Genomic DNA, 16,896 nt, shown 5'->3' with positions numbered 1-16,896 from the left:
CACTGTAAAATATTTTGTATTATCTTTGAAAGATTTGTGCAATGGGAGTGCATGACTTGATGTAAGCTTTTGGACATACGCCATTGCTAAGCACATGTATGTCTGTAGAATAAAACTACAAAAAACCAAAAGACAAAAAACACTAATTAATTATTTGGCTCTTTTTCTTTTTTGTTGACCATATTCCTGTTATGGAATATTATGTGGTGTATATATCCTGTTGACAACAGCAATTTTTGCTTAATTTGTGTTTTTTTGTCCATTGGTTTTTTGTAGTTTTCTTCTACAGACATACATGTGCTTAGCAATGGCGTATGTCCAAAAGCTTACATCAAGTCAAAATATTTTGTGTAAATTCACAAATTCGGTGTCAGTTCATTTTTACAGTTGTGTCATGTATTTTGAAGAAAAAATACATTTTTTGTATTTTTATACATTGCTTGTGCAAAAGTACAAGGGTGTGTTCAATTTTGGACAATCAGTAATTAGGCTATGCATTTTAAAACATAATTGGCATCTAAATGTTTACTCAATTTTATCCTTTTTTGTGCAAATCAGGCAAAACATTCCTTGTGCAAAATTACCATAACATCGTGCAATTTTACAGCAAATATAGTTTGGTATTCAATGGCGGTATTAGACTTCGCTGTGCCCCGGGCCATGTACTTTCTCGAGGCCCTAATAGCTTTAAGAGTGCTTTACCGAGGGAGCCTTTTGGGTTAGAACAGCTCCCAGAGGAAAAAAATGGATGGGGCTCCTAGGAAAATGTGCAAAATAAACTCTTTAAATAAACATTTTCAAACCAACCAGGAATTTTAAATACGATGGTTTTGTTAAATTATTTAGGTAGGTATATCTGAAAATATTAATCACAGTAAAGATGAATTTAACGTTAAAAAGAACCGTGTAAATTATGTTTACATAAAGTAATGGGTATGGTTGTACAATTTAATGATACGCATTTTACTTCACAAGTGCGTCGGTGAAGTGGAACAGCTGGCGCGGGGTCTCTGCTGGGGGCGGGACCCCGGCCCGACAACACTCGACGTCGGTGCAGACATCCACACTCCCGGTGCTGCGGCGAGACTCTGGGCTCGTTTCCCAGAGGACCCGGGGTGCGCTGTCGCGCGGCCATCTTGACTCCTGCTCTTCGTTGTTTCCTCGCGACCACTCGCCCGGCATCAGGGCCGCCCAGTGGTGCAACTTGCGTCCTTGAGATATTTTTTTTAAAGGAAGATAAAAAAATAAACACAAAATCTAAAAATTGTTATCAGTGACATCAACTGCCATGAATGTGCAATATTTCGTTTAGAATTTTAGGGTTATATTTGCGTTAAATCACGACTTTGATAAACTTATTTTCAAAGGTTTCCTGGGTTACGACATCCGGAACACCTTGTTGAACACTATCAAATTCCGTGTCCTAAGTATCTATTTTTGGGTTACGCGGTTGGGAAGTGGGGTATTTGGCACCCCTGCCTAACATCTCTGTTGTGTTGTTGAATGTTACGTCCTCAGTGACGGATAGACCTTTCTTTCTCTCTCTCTCTTTATCCGCATGAAGTTACGAAACAAATTTGTGATATTTCTGTCGATGCAGTGAGAGCTGCCACAAAGCCTGGAACAACAAGCTACACAGGAAGTGACTCATGTTGAGACTGATACTGAACCTAACAATTCAAACCCCTTGTTGTTGACGTAAGGGTTTATGAATACAAAGACTCCCATTTTTCTTAAAACATCCCCTCCCCTAACACGGTAAAAAATTCATGTATCTGCCACTTTTACGTTCTGTTACTCATGACCTCGCTTACAAGACAGAGGTCTCATCTCCCGTATCCACTGCCGGATTTAGTTTTCTAAACTTACGAAAGTATTATTTTACTTTAGTGCTATTGATAAAAGGGCGTTTTTGAACCAAAAAAAAAAATTACTAAATATTTTAATTTTAAACGTACTAAAATGGTATTAGAAAATGTATTTTGACCCTCCCCTGACAATCATTCTGCATCCGACTTTGCCCGTATTGACTAGCTAAAAGGCCGTGACCGAATTCAATTTCGAAGTTGTATACTTGTGACCTTGCGTACTTCACCTTCCCCTGTGACATGTTTGATGAACTCGTACGGGTTCAATGTTTGTTCTCTTCAAACGCCACTAGCCAGCCGAATATGTTGTTTACATTTTTTTTTCAACAAATAAATTTTATCGGATAAACAAAGCTTAGCTGAAATTAGTAATTTTTAACACTTCATTCTGGTTACATGGATTTACAGCAATTTACTTTGTGAACGTACCTGGTCCTTCGTGGTTACGATCAATATGTATGAGTTTGCACGAAGTATGTTGAAATATTATTTTTATTCGAAATATTAATAACAGTAAAATAAAAGTGAAAATGATTAAGTCTTTAAACTACTAAATATTATATCAATTATATATACTAACAAACCTTTTTTAATGACGACGTTTCTTCAGCTCAAAATATGCGAGAAGTTCACAGATTCGTTTACTTGCATATTTGCATACTTGCAGCTCGGACAGCTCTAGTAATGTCACTTCCGTGGTTAAGTACGTATAAGTATATACTTCAGACGAATTCAGACATGGCCTTGACAACTGTCATGTCGAGTTTTTACAATTTCTCAAAAACATTTAGGGCGAATTTTTAAATGTTTCATTGTAAATTATCTTTTTTTTTTTAAATATTGTCACCGGATAAAGATTACGATCTAATCGCTATTTTTCAAAGGCCATTTTATAACTTTTTTGACGTATTGTATCATTTTGCAAATTGTTAATTTTCTGTTATTCCACAACACATTCCGTAACACATGGTGAATATCTTCTGATGTCTCCTTTTTTTTAAATATAGATTCATAAAAATATTTGATTAGCAAGGATACCGAAAAAAATGTCATCATGCCGGATGAAACCAAGACTTCGCCAACACAATCCACGCGCCTTAGGTAATACGGCAAAAGCATATGAGTCCACATGTGTCGTCGGCTTGAGCCAGTGGTCCAGTACTCACGTGCTCGCTGGGAGCGTGCCCGCGCGCACGGTGCACGAGCGCGCGGTAACGGAACGCGGCCGCCGGCTGCGCAACTCCAGGTGCGGACGACGCGACGGCGTACTTGAAGACGCGCCAGCGTTCGACGGCCGAAAAACACAACCGGGGCGCGCCGGTTAATATTAAACGCAAGAAGGTTTAAAATAAAACACGAATCAGTGCCACGGCGGCACGTATCAAACGGAAGCACTTCCGCCAAAGATATTCTCTCCCCCTCTACCCGTTCTTTTCCCCTCCTCCGCCCCTCCCTCGACCGACGATGGCCGCGTTACGTCGTGCTCACGACGCTAGGGTGCCGGGTTCGATACCAGCACCCCAGCACAAGGCCGTAGCCAAGATTTCGTACAACCACTACATCTTTTTGTAAGTCTTTTTTCTATGACTGAAATACAAAAAAAAATTGATTGCCATACTAAAATCCCATTGAACAGTAGACTTTTAGAACTAAACGTTCACACATAGAAATTTAAAGTAATGATTTTGCTTGAGAGAAGAAAACTGAACATGTTATATTATTTTTATTTTTATTTAATTGTTTTTAATACACTGTTTATAAATGAAATGTTTGATGATTTCATTAAAATAAGTCATAAATACATAAATATAAGTATTATAAGTTAATAAATAAGTTATATATTAAATAAATTATAACTATTATAAGTTATTAAAGAAATTAAACACGCATATGAAGTTTGTATGAAAGACATACTTAAAGTAACAGGTATACAAACTAGCATTAAATATAGACTACTTTCGTTGGAAAAATAATTCCTACCGCTTTTGTGTATGAGGCATATCCGGCTATATTGGGGAGAAATAATCAGTATGTCCATAAAATAATGTCCCAGTTATAATGTTTAATAGTATCAACTGTAAGCGTTGTAGTGTATTTGTTCAAGGTCACAGTTAAAGAGTAACTCAAAACATTTAAAGGTAAGCGCATTAGCGAGTACTGCTTTGTGGTTTCTTCGCTTGCAGCGTAACCTACGCAGAATGGTGGATCCTGAGCGTAAAGTGTTTTGTGATCAGCAATTTGCTAAGAGTGAATCTGTAATTTTTGTTCAACGTAAGAGTCTCATTAGAATCTGTTTGTACGAGAGTGGTTGAACGTCTACGTCCCTGACCGGTGAATAGGTAGTAATTGTAAAGACAACCGTGCTCTCTTTCGCTGACCTTCACATTCACCTGACACAACGCCATGCGATTTTTTTTATGAGGCTATATAAAATATCATGTCTATATTCCGCCGCTACCTGGTGATTTGCCAGAGTTGAGACACAGAACTGGAGATGCTATTGCTTTGAAAACTCCAAGCATGTTACCAAACGGTGAGACGAATTGGAATTTAGGTTAGATGTAAGCCGTATAACTAAAGGTGCAAAAAATGGACTAAATTAGTTTACCTTCAATTTGATATATTTATTGTTGTAAATAGTATAAATTAAAACTGTTATAATATACCATTGTAACTGGAACATACTATTATCAACACCTTGTAAATAAAGTAGACCACTAAAGATTACAAAGAACCTTAAAAACAATTCTCTGAAACATTATGTAAATACGTTGCTGTAAATATCGTATTTGTCTTCGCTTTTTTTTAATGCTGGAAGAGGGTCCGGTAACTCGGACCTACCCCTAGCATATGCCTTACCCGGCATGGCTACACACCTGAGAGCCTAGGTCAGGCAGAGTGGGCCCTATCCGGCTGGCTACACTCCTGAGCGACTATTCCAGGCAAAGTGTGCCATTACCAGCATGGCTACGATACTTAACTTCTATTCCAGGCAGAGTGGTCCTTGTCCGGCATGGCTACACTCTGGATCTTCTAGTACATGCATAGTAGGCCCAGTCCGGCATGGCTACACTCCTGAGCGCCTAGGGCAGGCAGCGCTGGCTCCGTCCAGCTCTGCTATACTCCTGAGTGTCTAGTCCTGGAAACGCTGGCCCTGTTCAGCTTGGTTACACTCATGAGCGCTCAGTCCAGTTAGCGCCGTTTAGCATTTGGTTCATTAACTTTTTACCTATTCTTAAATATATATATATATTAAGCTATTCTGGAATTATATTTCGACGATGGTTTTGCTAATTCATCTCGACTTGTTTTGTTATTCTTTCGTAATGAATCATCCTCCGGTTATTAAATATCTCAGTCTTTCGCAACCATTGTTTGGAGTGGCTTGGCTTCTGGATTGTAGCCGTGTCTAAGGCTAAGATATTATCGAGGTTTTGTCGTATTCGGTGATATCTTTGCCTTTGACGTGGCTACACCCCAGAAGCCAAGCAACTCCATCCCCTAGTTAATCTTATAAATATTCGGGTACAGTAAAATATCGGTGAAATCGCGTCAATTATATGAGGCAATAAAATCACTGAAAGTTTGTCTAACACTAAATCATGAGTTAAAAATCATTTTTAATTAAATGATAGTGACATTCCCCCCTTTTTTATTCCATTAATGTTCACATATTTTTAACTGATCATTATTTATTTATTACGCATTTATTTTCATGCAATTAATACGTTTCCATCAATTGTAAATATGATCATTTTGGTCTTGGCAGATTTCCAGCCCCAGTAAAACATTTGTCGAACTTATCCCTGAATTTAATAGGGATTTGTCCAGCATGTCCTACTCGCTGCACTGAAAAATTGTCCAAACCTTCAAAACGAAATGATTCTTCAAAACAAAATTAAAACTAAAAATTGAATGCATGATCCAATGTCAACAAATGTAAAATTGTACGGCTTGAAGCATTATAGAGATAAAAATGTTTTAGTTATAATAAATTTACCTATTTCCATTCAGTATATTCAACCGAATGTGCTTGACATCGATGCAGCCATTGCAAAGCATAAAATAATTGGAACGATACTCAAACTCTTTCGCAATGCGTAACCAGTCTTCTTCTGAAGGAAGTGGCATTCAGTTCAGCAAACATATTGAATAATTCTACTTAGTGTTGAAATACCAGGTATTTATGTGTAATGTAGGTCAGATTAATTGCAGCTAAAAGCAAAGTATCTTGAAAAAAAATATATTAAGTGCTATTTTCAATAGTTGTTACACATAAACTGCAACATTTTGAATGTGTGATTGATGAAAGACGTTAATGATGAAATGGAAGAATTTAATTTCATGCTACTCGAGAGAAGTGAAAAAAGAAAAGTCTACGCAAACGAGAAAATTTATGTGTACTTTGATTACCTTTCATTTCTTGCTCCGGATGTGCACAGCATGTGAGCAGCTACACAGAAAACACCTCAAAGAATATTGTGGCATGATAGTGCTAGTTACCTAAGACTAAATTTTTAACTTAATGAACAAAATACATGTTATTTTAATTTAGTCGGTTTACTTTCTATCCATTTAAATACTTTAACTGTACAACACCTAGCAGGCAGGCACGTGTAAAAGACATCGTTGTACTGAAAAAAAATCAGCATGGGCACCGTGTTACTTAATACAATATGTTTGCATATACGTGTTTACAATTTTTCGTTTTGTCATATTATTTCAGTACTGAATCGAATTTCGACACTCCTGAGGAAATCCAAACTTTTGAATAAACAGTGCCCATTGAGATGGCCAAGGGAAGAGAATGGCAACGGAAACGTAGAAGAGAGGACGCATCTGAAGTGTCACCAGGGGCAAGAACTTCTTAGCGCCTCCTTTTTTATTCAAACTAACCAATCTAAAATTTTCACGACAACACCTCATATCACCACCACATATTAATTGCTCTATTCCCAATATTTATGATTCAACTTAGATGATAAATAAATAAATTTATTTGCAGTCATTTCTTTTGAATACAACGCGAGTTGGCTAGTACGCGAAAAATGTCAGTTTTTAAATATTTTATCATTTACGTGCATGTGTGTATCTTTCAGTACAAATAATTCAGTTCATCAGCCCTTTAACTTTTTTTTTGTGTGTGTATGAAGATGAGCAAGAAGAACGTGGATTTTTTGTGACATCAGAGGTAGGTCTTAAGCTTACAGAACTAGTCTCGGGGTTATTTGCGTTCTTCTCCAGACACTGGGTATCTGGTCGCTCGCGTGAAAGGAGTCTTAAAGTGGATTTGAGATTGAAAATTAACTATTAAGAATCAGTTGTGTACGTAAGATATGACTCTGTGTAAACTAGTGTGATTGTTTATGATTGTCGTGTAGGAGTTTTGGCGGGTCATGTGCGAATCATCAAGAATTAACAGAGATGGTTAAAATTTATTTTTCCTTAATAATTATGGAAAGCACCAATCTGAACACAATAGAATGCGTTGAGTAGTTAGGAATAGCCGATCCGGGGACAGTGGTGCTTGGTGCAGGATTCAGGATTGGTGACCCTTGACCCCTGACGTCACTGTTATGACCTTTGACCGATGACATCATCACCGATTTCCTGGAAATTTCCCGATTTTCCGCCAATTTTCCTCAAAATTTCCCGTTTTTCCCTCAAATTTTCCTCAAAATTTCCCATTTTCCTACAAAATTTCCCTACAAATTTTCCCCATTCCCCCAAAATTCTAACTACCCACCCATCTCCGGATAGCGGGTTGGTATCCCCCTTACCTACCCAACCATCTCCGGATAGCGGGTTGGTATCCCCCTTACCTACCCACCCATCTCCGGATAGCGGGTTGGTATCCCCCTTACCTACCCACCCATAGATGACATCACCGCACCCTCATCTTGGATTATGTCCTATCTGGTCACCATCATTTCCAACCGCCATTTTGGATTCAATTTTCGCATGCTCTATCATTCCATTATTATTATGCAATCATATAGTATATCATCATATTATCTGACCGTCATCTTGGATGACATCATCACCGCCATCTTGGATTACGTCATTTCCATTAACCATTTTGATTTCTAGAACTTTATACTGTCTCTATTACATCACCACTGATAAGACTTAGGGTTTCGGATTTAATATTTTCACATTAATATTATACAATCACTAATTTGTTTTATAGAAACACCCGCCATTTTTAATCATGAAATCACATCTACCACCACTGAATTGAGTGCCCCGCTCCTATGTTGTACTTTTCGTTACGACGACATCATACCATTTACATGCATTACACTTTTCTTTACGGTCACATAACCATCGCCATATTGTATGACCTTGGCCCCAACTGACATTTAGAATTCTACAATCTTAGATTCAACCATTTTGAATTATGTAATCACACCTAACACCACACAATCGAGCACCCTACTCCTATGTGTTGATATTTTCATTATAGTCATAGTAATTTTATCTTCTGAAGGCAGCCATATTGGATTTTTTAATCCTCACCTTTAACCTATGACATCATGAACATCATATTGGACTATGTCGTCATCACCAGCTCCAAAGCCATCTTGGACTATAGAACTTTCGATCATTTTGAATTATGACATCACGCCTATCTCGTAATCTAGTGCCCCACTCCTACATGTTGCAGTTGTCGTTAAGACACCAAGCACCCATACTTATCATTATGATTATATCATTATATATATATATATATATATATATGTCATCTTCTGTAGGCAGACATATTGTATTGTCATCACTGTAGCTCCTTTCGAACGACATCTTGGACTATATTGTCTTCACTTGACCTATAACATCTTAAGTATGTCCCTCACCTTGAACTTTCCACTATATTGGATTATAGCATTTATATATGCCATCTTATCGCCAACACTATCTTGGCATCATCATATTACTGTCGACACCCTGAAATTCCCGCCATCTTAGACTATATCATCACATTTGACTTATAACATATCCACACCGCCGCCATCTTAGATTTTGTTATCACCAACTTTAATCTTGACCACCAACATATTGTATTATCATCTCATGTATGCACCCCCATACTTGATTATATAATCATACTATCTTTCATCCACTGCTAGAGTATGTAGATTAATTATTCGTAATGAGCATCACGTGATCATCCCAAACACTAAGATAAAATATATATATTCCTAGTATTACCATTAAACTTATCACGGTCCTTATACCAAAGTCATACTGCAGGACTTGTGCACTGTAGCACTCTACTCAAACTGACTTACACAGCTTACATTTTCTTAACATGATTTCAATTGCGACTACAATTTCTTTGAGGGCTTTCATTTGCGCTTACATTTTCTTTGTGGGCTTTCATTTGCGCTTACAATTTCTTTGAGGGCTTTCATTTGCGACTACAATTTCTTTGAGGGCTTTCATTTGCGCTTACATTTTCTTAACATGCTTTCATTTGCGACTACAATTTCTTTGAGGACTTTCCTTTACACTTATGTTTTCTTTGAGTGTTTTAAGTTTCGCTTATTTTTTCTTTACATGCATTCCTTTGCGATTACATTTACTTTATATTGTAACTCAGTATCTCATGTAAACAATATTTAAGTATCCATATATATCATTAATCTTAATAGCAAATGTTATGGTCATGCATGCATCCTTATTTTTATAGTTGTCACCATAAATTAAGCAGGATAAATTAAGGGAAATAAAAAAAAACATAGTATGAATAAAAAATTTATTTAATTTACAACGTTTATTTTATACACAGTTCTACACAAAGATATATACATCTATTTATCTAGTGGGTCGAAATGACTAATTCTCAGCTCCAGACGGTTCACCGAAGTCAGCGTCCAACCAGATCCTTTACCCATATATTCTTCTTCTTCCATGCAGAGTTCTTCTATACTCTGTTTAACTGACCGATCTACTTCGTAAGAATCGTAAATTGTAGCAGCCGATGTCTTGAAAGCACGCTTGCTCACTTGATTCTCATGCGGTGGCGGTTTACCATATAGACAATCTAACCATAAGTTATATTTTAAAGGCCCATGCGATGCTGTATCATCCATAATCTGTTGTATTATATTCTGCTCAATATCACTCAGAAAAGTGCAAATATCTTTGGCCTCAATAAAAGTATTTAGATAATAATAGTCTTTCAGAACTCCTCCAAATGCAGATTGTGCCAAGTAAAATCCATTATCATTTGTCTGTAACTGACCAAGCATAGTGTTATATTTATGTCCAGATGACGATGCGGGTGGTTGTTGCTGCTGATCTTCTTTAATGCTGGAGCCTGTGCACATGGGTACCTCTAGTTTAAATTGAGGAATCGTAACGTTCACATTCTGTTCTACAGGCAAGCGAACTACACCTTTACAAATCTTCATATGTCTTTTCAAATTATCTCTGCGAGTAAACCATTGATTGCACCTGTCGCATTGAAACTTCACATGTGAGGGACTCTTCATGCATTTACTTCTCTCGTGCTTTCGCGCATGATGAGCTAATGCAAACATCATGTCGCAGTAGTTGCAACGATGTATATTTGATGTGCCTTCCAAGACTTGAGCAGATGTGTTCGACGACGCAACACTTAAACTATTTGACATATCAATGCAACGCGGTTGCGGAGATATCATCACTAGTGACCACATAACTCTTCCTTTACATATTTCTTCATGTGTTTTTTTCAATTCTTCGCAGTGAGTAAATGTCTTCTGACATTCATTACAGAAAACAATAGTGCGAGATGGATTCTTCGCACAATTACTCTTCTCATGACGTCTCATATTAAAACTTGTTGAGAACATCATATGGCAGTGCGGACACCGATGCTTTATTGGTGGTGATGGCTCCATGCAGGATTTCGAAGAACTCGCGGTAGGATCCATACTCTCCCCAAATGCCTTTGTAGTTAAACAAGAAAGAGAGCTCCCAAGCGATGTTCACTCTTCGGAGTCAGGATGACAACTAAGCTACTAATTCCATCCACATCCCTACATATAAAGCCAACCCCTACCCCCACTACGACACTCTTCACATCATCAACATGTTTACTTAGGACTCAGCTTACATAGGGTCTCTCTCTCTCTTCTACTCCATATCATTCAACTATCCTAGAATTCTTGAAACAATCTAGAAAAAGCAGATTCATAACCTAACCAATGTAATCACGAGATTATTTCTTTGTATGGTAAACACAACTAAAATACATCTCCTCCAGCTGCCATGATCTATTATTAATAACATGCATCATATCCTCTTAAATATTAACATCTGTATAGGACTTTGCACGCCTCATTTAATATCAAAACTCCCAGCCACTATATCTACGCAGAACCATAAATCATTAATACTATTCCAAATCACAGTCTTACATCAGCATGTTTGTGTAATATTATCCACTGTATTTTTTTTCGTAAAGTTACCATTCCAACATAACCTACTAACATAATACTTTGATAATGTTATGTAGCATTCCATACCATTTTATCAGTCAGTCGTAATCATGCATAACTATACTCTAGCCATTGTTCCAAAGCAGCCAAATTTAATACTATCAGTCCATCATTATCATACTACTTATTATAATTCCATAAATATTTACCATAAATAAACATTTACTACACCATATTAAATATGTACTTGGTCCGCTCAACAATCCAAAATGAATATCGGTCAAAAGACAGTTTTTTAAATCTACAAACCATAACATACATTCCTATTCCTCAGCCTCGCAGTACCCAACTTTCATCAGCTTACAAACTCTTTAAATTAAACATTTAATTATGTATTTTTTCTTTCATTCTTTGAATGATTCTTGCAGTAAAGAATTTTGAGTCAAATACCACTTACAGACAATGCAATTCACATCATGCCATACAAAAAATCACAGCATATCTCGACTTAACCACAGGATAAATCCATACAAGATCTTAAAAACCAACTAAATATAATACTTAAGATATGTACAAAGTCCTATCTGACATTCTGGTCGAGTCATTGCATATGAATACAAATATGAGGAGGGTACACACAAGCTAAGTCATTACATACGAATACAAATATGAGTAGGAGGAGGAGGGATCGTAGCTTATGGATACAAATATGAGGAGGGATCGTAGCATACATACATAAATCACACCAAACTTTACTCAAATACCAACTATATCAACCAGAAAGTAAATTATAAGAGGTATGTTTCCAATTTTAATTACTTTCCGATCGATCATTCAGAAACCCAGGCATAAAACACATAAATATCGTCTAAGATCAAAAGAACTGCAAAGTCAACATATAATATCACAGTCTAAGCCATAAGATCTATGTCCATCGCATTTATATCAACCATTTCCCTTATACACCTTAAGTGTATGAAATGTAAGGCCAGCAAAAAGAAATACCTGATACATATCACCCATTTTAATTGTCCTTTTTCACAATGAAAAATACTTGTAATGATTATGCGTAGAGATTCCAAACTTGTATTCATACTATTAATTCTCCATACCCACATACTCTAAACTTCATAAAAATTTATCAAGCAACATTTCTATTACACATTACACAAATTACATAGTTCAATATCTATGAACCCCCTCCACATAAAGCAATATATAAAAAAAACATTAGTATAAGTACCTACTTATAAAATATCTGCAATAGGTGAACTTAACAGAAGCTATGTTTTACCAAACATTACTTTAAGTCTCTTAAAGGCATTTACCAAAATAAATATATATATATATTATTTCATACACACACAAACAACACAGTTAAGCCCCTCACGATTAATTTTACTATTAGAACACTTTCGATTATTATTGAAACCATTAAGCGTTAGATATGTCTTAATTCATTTTTTTTATTAAAAGTGTTTAAATAAAAAATTATCCAAATAATTCATCCTATGTAAAACTCATAATAATAAAAGCCACACTACCTCCTATTCAGAATCTCATCATGGGTATTATTATCATTATGAGAAAACACTACATTACCGACTACAGTAAATGATTCCAACCAATTATTTGTCAACGAAATAGTGCTGCTAAAATTAAACCCTTTTCACTAAGCCAAGTTACAAGCCCCAAAAAATTTAATACAAAATCACTGGCACAGCACCACTTTTGTTTACGTATAATTTTAAAAAGGAAAGAAAATGTATAGATACATACTTCCATTAACACTTCCTGTTTTAAAGCATATAAATAAAACTCTTTAAAGTCGAGTTTAATATCCTCCATCAATTAACTATAAGCTCTTAGGTTTACTTAGTAGTATAAATAAAACGCACTTAGATTTATAAGTTTTTATTCACTTAACTCACACTAAACAAATAACTAACGATGCAATATTGCATAAATACGCCCCAATTCCTCGAGTACAAATTGCATACGATGCAATAATGTCGTTAAAACAGTATCAAGTGATTCGGATAGATTCCTCACAGCCTGCAGCACTTCATCTTCTCCAACTTCATTATCTTCACCATCGTCATCACCATCATCATCATTTACGATAACCACATCAATATCCCGAGCAGCTGGAGCAGGAGCAGGCGCAGCCGGAGGATGCACAACCAAAGGTTGTATCACAGCCACTAAAGGACGCAACATAGGGCGCACATCCCTCACCTCTTCATTCGTCACCCCGTGATGGTCTTCCAGACGCACTAGAGGCGATCTATCCCGAAACTCAACAGGTGATGATCTCAACTCCCGGCGGGATCTACGCCCCCGACGAGCCACGTTTCGCGAAGCCATCACTATATTGCTGACAGACGAAGCAAATGAAGCTAAGTTGATTCGTTCGAAACTTATATACTAAACAGTAGGTACACACAGTTCCCCATGTAAACACATTATTAGTAACAGACAAACTATTCACATTGGATACCGAAAAGTTTTCTGATCAGTTCAGTGGCGCCACATCCATCAGACAGTATTTCTAAACTTTCCACAAATAACATTTCGAAGAGGGAGAAAATATGATACGAGAAAATACCACGAGATAATCATTTAGAGTAAACTCCAACAGAATTCTATGAAATGACAAGCTAAAATGTTTGCAAGTAATTTAATTTTTAGGAATATCCCTTCAGGTGAGCTTGGAGATACGAAACTTTTTGTAATCAGTACAATGGCGCCACATCCATCAGACAGTATTTCTAAACTTTCCACAAATAACATTTCGAAGAGGGAGAAAATATGATACGAGAAAATACCACGAGATAATCATTTAGAGTAAACTCCAACAGAATTCTGTGAAGTGACAAGCTAAAATGTTTGCAAGTAATTTAATTTTAGGAATACCCCTTCAGGGGAGCTTCCCTCCAACATGATATAGGACACACTGATGAGGACTCAGCTGTTACAAGGACTGCTACCACTCAATTACCAACAAATAAACATTCTTTCTACGAAAATAATAAATTTCTATAATTTCAGCATATAATAATTTACTAATAAAAGTATGAAAGAATTATTTATATAAACAAAATTTATATACATCCCCTTATAAAATATATTCAAATGATAAATTGTTTTTTATTCCTCAAAAAACACATTTAGAATCTAAATTTATATTTATTATGTAAATGCTTTTTGAATGATGCTTTATTCCAAATATAACAATTACATATATAAAATAAATTGATTATTAATATTTTTTTAAATTAATTTTGTTAATAGGCACCACTCTTTCATTCCCAGTTATAAATTTATCTCATTATAAAACAATTCAAAGTCTGTTACGTATTAAAATTTTCCTTCACAGCATAAACTTCTTGTTTATCAACTTATATTAAGAAAATATCTAAAAAATTTCCAATGATTAATTTTAGTATGTAGTAAAAGATAATGTCTACAACCTAATTCCTTAGAGTTAGAGAAAATCTCGCTTGTCTCAAGTATACCGTTAACAAATTAAGTTCCTAAACAAAGCACAATTGTGATCTAGTCAGCTTTAAGTGCTTCACCGATATCTTAGAATTTGTCAGTTTCAGCCTATTCTATTTTGTTCATAAATTGACGAAGACAACTTAATTTTTGTGTGAATTATTTCTATTAATTTCCAATAAAAACACTACTTTCTTCATTAGATTTCAATTCTATTTCATTAGTGATATCTAGGTTAGAGTCTGTAAAACCAGCATTTTCACCTTCTCCGAGGTCATAATAATGTTCTTATAATTTATATTCTTTCCTCTTCTTTGCTGTTGTAGACTTGATCTCGTTATCATTAGATAACCTGGTTGCACAGATCTTGTGATGTTTATTCAACAAATATCTTCGACCAAAGTATTTCTGACACAAGATTGCAACTAAATGGATTTTGGTAAGGACTTAATGTACACTCTGCTCTCTCATGTCGCTTCGCATTTTTCTCAAGGTGAATTCCTTGTCGCAATATACACACACCCGTGTCATTTCTATAACATTGCTGACATCGACTCAGAATACATATCAGCTTCTACGACTAATACCAGATGCATATTGGGAGTTTTAATTTGTAACAATTACTTAAATATTATTTTTTAAACATGCCATCATCGGTAACTAATTTTTTCTTTTAAATTATGTAAGTTGCAAGTAGTTTCGCTTCATGCTAACATATATCACCACATGCTGTGTCAAAGTAAAGTTTGTGTATAATTAGGTAGGATGCTCTCTCACAATCACAAGAGATGGAGAGATTCGCTAGACCTCTAGGGGGGAAGAATTCTTTCTCAAGGAAAAGATCAGGTAACATACCGGTACTGATGCTGGTAGCGATAAATAATACATGTTAGCTTCTGCATCCAATACAACTTATATGTTATTTTAATAGTAGACTTATAAAATTCCAACACCTAGATTAAATGTTACTACTTAGATAAATAAAATCATAAATTGGAGAAGAAGATGTATCAATGTATTTGAGTATTAGAATATGTCGTTGCGGATGAATGTGTGTTGACAGCTTTTAACATTTTTAATTTTTTTTTAACATAACTGCCTGCAGTCAGGTAAAGAAAAATCAAGCTTTAATAAAATAAATTATCTCCCACGACGGACAATTTATTTTCTGATGTAGGTGGGCACCATATATATATATATATATATATATATATATATAGTATATAACTTATGCTAAAGCATATAATATGCTTAACCATAAATAAATTTTAATTTTAGATATGTTAACATATATATGCTTCAGCATATGTTTTAAATATATCTAATACAAATATGCAAGCATAAAATATATGGTGCCCACCTACATCAGAAAAGAAATTGTCCGTCGTGGGAGATAATTTATTTTATTAAAGCTTGATTTTTCTTTACCTGACTGCAGGCAGTTGTGTTAAAAAAAAATTAAAAATGTTAAAAGCTGTCAACACACATTCATCCGCAACGACATATTCTAATACTCAAATACATTGATACATCTTCTTCTCCAATTTATGATTTTATTTATCTAAGTAGTAACATTTAATCTAGGTGTTGGAATTTTATAAGTCTACTATTAAAATAACATATAAGTTGTATTGGATGCAGAAGCTAACATGTATTATTTATCGCTACCAGCATCAGTACCGGTATGTTACCTGATCTTTTCCTTGAGAAAGAATTCTTCCCCCCTAGAGGTCTAGCGAATCTCTCCATCTCTTGTGATTGTGAGAGAGCATTCTACCTAATTATACACAAACTTTACTTTGACACAGCATGTGGTGATATATGTTAGCATGAAGCGAAACTACTTGCAACTTACATAATTTAAAAGAAAAAATTAGTTACCGCTGATGGCATGTTTAAAAAATAATATTTAAGTAATTGTTACAAATTAAAACTCCCAATATGCATCTGGTATTAGTCGTAGAAGCTGATATGTATTCTGAGTCGATGTCAGCAATGTTATAGAAATGACACGGGTGTGTGTATATTGCGACAAGGAATTCACCTTGAGAAAAATGCGAAGCGACATGAGAGAGCAGAGTGTACATTAAGTCCTTACCAAA

This window comes from Bacillus rossius, chromosome 1 (assembly GCF_032445375.1).
Source record: "Bacillus rossius redtenbacheri isolate Brsri chromosome 1, Brsri_v3, whole genome shotgun sequence".
NCBI classification, from domain to species: domain Eukaryota; kingdom Metazoa; phylum Arthropoda; class Insecta; order Phasmatodea; family Bacillidae; genus Bacillus; species Bacillus rossius.
The sequence above is the reverse complement of the archived record's forward strand: the minus strand, read 5'-3'. Positions refer to the sequence as shown.